This window comes from Rhinopithecus roxellana, chromosome 4 (assembly GCF_007565055.1).
Source record: "Rhinopithecus roxellana isolate Shanxi Qingling chromosome 4, ASM756505v1, whole genome shotgun sequence".
NCBI lineage: Eukaryota > Metazoa > Chordata > Mammalia > Primates > Cercopithecidae > Rhinopithecus > Rhinopithecus roxellana.
The window spans coordinates 91,078,465-91,081,444 of record NC_044552.1 but is presented as its reverse complement, the minus strand read 5'-3'; positions in this window follow the sequence as shown (position 1 = coordinate 91,081,444).

Here is a 2,980-nt window from a genome sequence, read left to right as displayed (position 1 = left end):
TTTACAGGATTTTTTTTTTCAGAAGCAACATCGTTAAAAGTTCCTGGAAATTCTAAAAAGTGCCTGCTAACTTAAAAAAAATTGTCTTTAGGTATTTCATGCTAAGTTGAAAGCTTCTTTATCAAATATGACGAAACCAAATATAGCACGAACCCATAGCTAAAAAAAAAAAACTACCCATGTGATTAAATTTTTATTGAAAATGAACAATTTTTTTCTTGACGCACAGTCTCATTCTACTTTTCTGTACAACTGGATAGTAACTTTTGGTAATAAAAATTCAACATATGTTACATTGGTTTTCTATTAACTTTATTTTTAATATGGCTATTTAAAAATTCTTTCAAATGGAGGATTTGGAAAAGTCAACTTTTAATTGAGCCGACAATAATTAAACAATGTGCTTGATATATTGGCTACTATTTCAGAGTGACTGCTATGTGCTAGCCATTGTTCTCATGATCATGTATTTATCAACTTTAATTCTTATAATGGAAGACTGAAGAGATTAAAGTAACTTGTCTTTTATCCAGCTAGTAAATTTTCCCAGCAAATATTTGAGAGCATACTTGGTATTGGCCTTGAGACTACCTCTGGGGCTGGGAACACAACTGTGAACAAGACAGACAAGATCCCCATTTTTAAGGAGCTTACACTCCAGTTTGAATATAATGGTGTTGGACTCAAACTCTTCTTAGCTTCTACTCTTCCCCTACAGCAACACTCCAATAAGATGAATAAAATTGTTTCAGGACCACTTTAAAAAGCAGGTGAAGATGGACACTGTATACTGGAATATGTTGTAAGATAGTAATGTTGGTATACAAACATCCAGATTTATCAATGGAAAAACGCTATGACCTAGATGTATAGAGAATGGAAAGCCTATGCTGCACAACAGACATGGCTTATGATTGCCTGTAGATAACATTCAACAGCAATAACACATACTTGCTGTCAACTTTCAAATGTCCTTAAGAATCATTATTATCTCAGTGTTTGACCTTGCTCTGTCCAGCAAGGTAGTCACAAGCCATTTGTGGCTTTCAAGTACTTGAAATATGGCTAGTGTGACTGAGGAACTAAATTTTAAATTTTATTTAATTTTAACTAATTTAAAAACTGATACTTGATCCAGTTACAAGATGTTTTAGGCATGCTAGAACAACCTGGGTATGTGAATCTTTTTCTCAACTGTACATTTTAGGAAATTTAAATATGGATCATATATTTCTGATGAAAATTTAGCATCTGAATTGAGATGTGCTATAATGCAAAAAAATACACTGCATTTTGAAGGCAAGATAAAACATAAATATCTCATTAATTTAAAAAATGTTGATTACATGCTGAAATAATATTTTTGCTATATTTGGTTAAATAAAATCTTATTAAAATTAGTTTCAACCCTTTTTTTTTAAAGTTTTATTTTTAAAAATGTGTGTACAAGGCCAGGTGTGGTGGCTCATGCCTGTTATCCCAGCACTTTGGGAGGCTGAGGTGGGTGGATCACAAGGTCAAGAGTTCAAGACCAGCCTGGTCAACATGGTGAAACCCCATCTCTACTAAGAACACAAAAATTAGCCAGGCGTGGTGGCATGTGCCTGTAATCCCAGCTACTCAGGAGGCTGAGGCAGGAGAATCCCTTGAACTAGGATGGCGGCGGTTGCAGTGAGCCGAGATCGTACCACTGCACTCCAGCTTGGGTGACAGAGCAAGACTCCATCTCAAAAAACAAAAATAAAAAACGTGTGTACTAGGAAATTTTAAATTACACATATCATTCTCTTTGTATTTGTATCATTCTAAGGAGTCCTGTTGGGGTCTGATTCAAATATTAACTCTTATTTTTGGCATCAAAACATTTTCCTATTATACCTCATTATTCTTTTGTAAAAAGCTATGAATTATCTATCACTATTTCTATTCATGTTGTGAAGTTGTTAAGGTTGGGGTTGTTGTCTGCATCAAATGGTCTCTGGTCCTAGTAAAGAAACTGTTAGATATGAGATAGCCCTCAATAGACTTCACCTTCCTACACATATTGCTGGGTGTGGCTACCATGCAAGACCTTGACTGTTCTATACCTGGGCCATTTCTCAGTACTGAGTTTTGAGTGAGCATCTGTACGGGATGAGGCAAAGAGCAGGTTTGCATCTGTTCATGGATAAAAAGCAGTGAACCCTCCAAGCTCAGTATTCTTTATCTACAACTAAAGCCCACTGTATATGTAGCCATATTGTGTATGGCTATATCATTTTGCCCCCACGGGACCTGGGACAAGGGGAAGCAATGAGAATGTGCTGATGCTTATATTCCTTGTTGTTCCATGAGTAACAGTCCTTTGTTTCTGTCCAGGAATCTCATGTCTTCTGTTAGCATCCATGAAAAAGTAACAGAGTAACTACTTAGCTTCTAAGTAAAGTAAAACCAAATATCAGACCTGACAGGATACACTTAAAATTATGTATTTATACTCATTTTTAGTTGTGGAAAATTATTAGGTTTGATGGGATATAAGAATTCTTTTACATAAAAATTTTGTCTTACAATTTAAAAAGTATTGAAGCCTAGTTTTTACATAAAACTTGTTTTATATAAAAATGTGGCTGAGAAAATGTTAGCTTAAATATCTTTAAAAATTATCAAATGCAAGGGTCAATATTCGTCCTTATAATAGAAATATTACACATGTGCTTCTATGAACTGTCAGTATATAAGTATGTACATAATACATTTATTTCTCAAGAGTGTTTTTCAGAGTAGTCTTTTAAAAATAGAAAGTGAACATAAGTATTCTGTGGGACTACATTAAAAGATTTATAGATTTTGGAAAGAAATAGCTTATCTCCTATACTATATATATATATATATATATATATATATATATATATATATATATATATATATTCAGGACAAAAGCAAACATTATAAAAAGTATAAAAATAGGTAAAAAGATACAAATACAATAATAATTTGG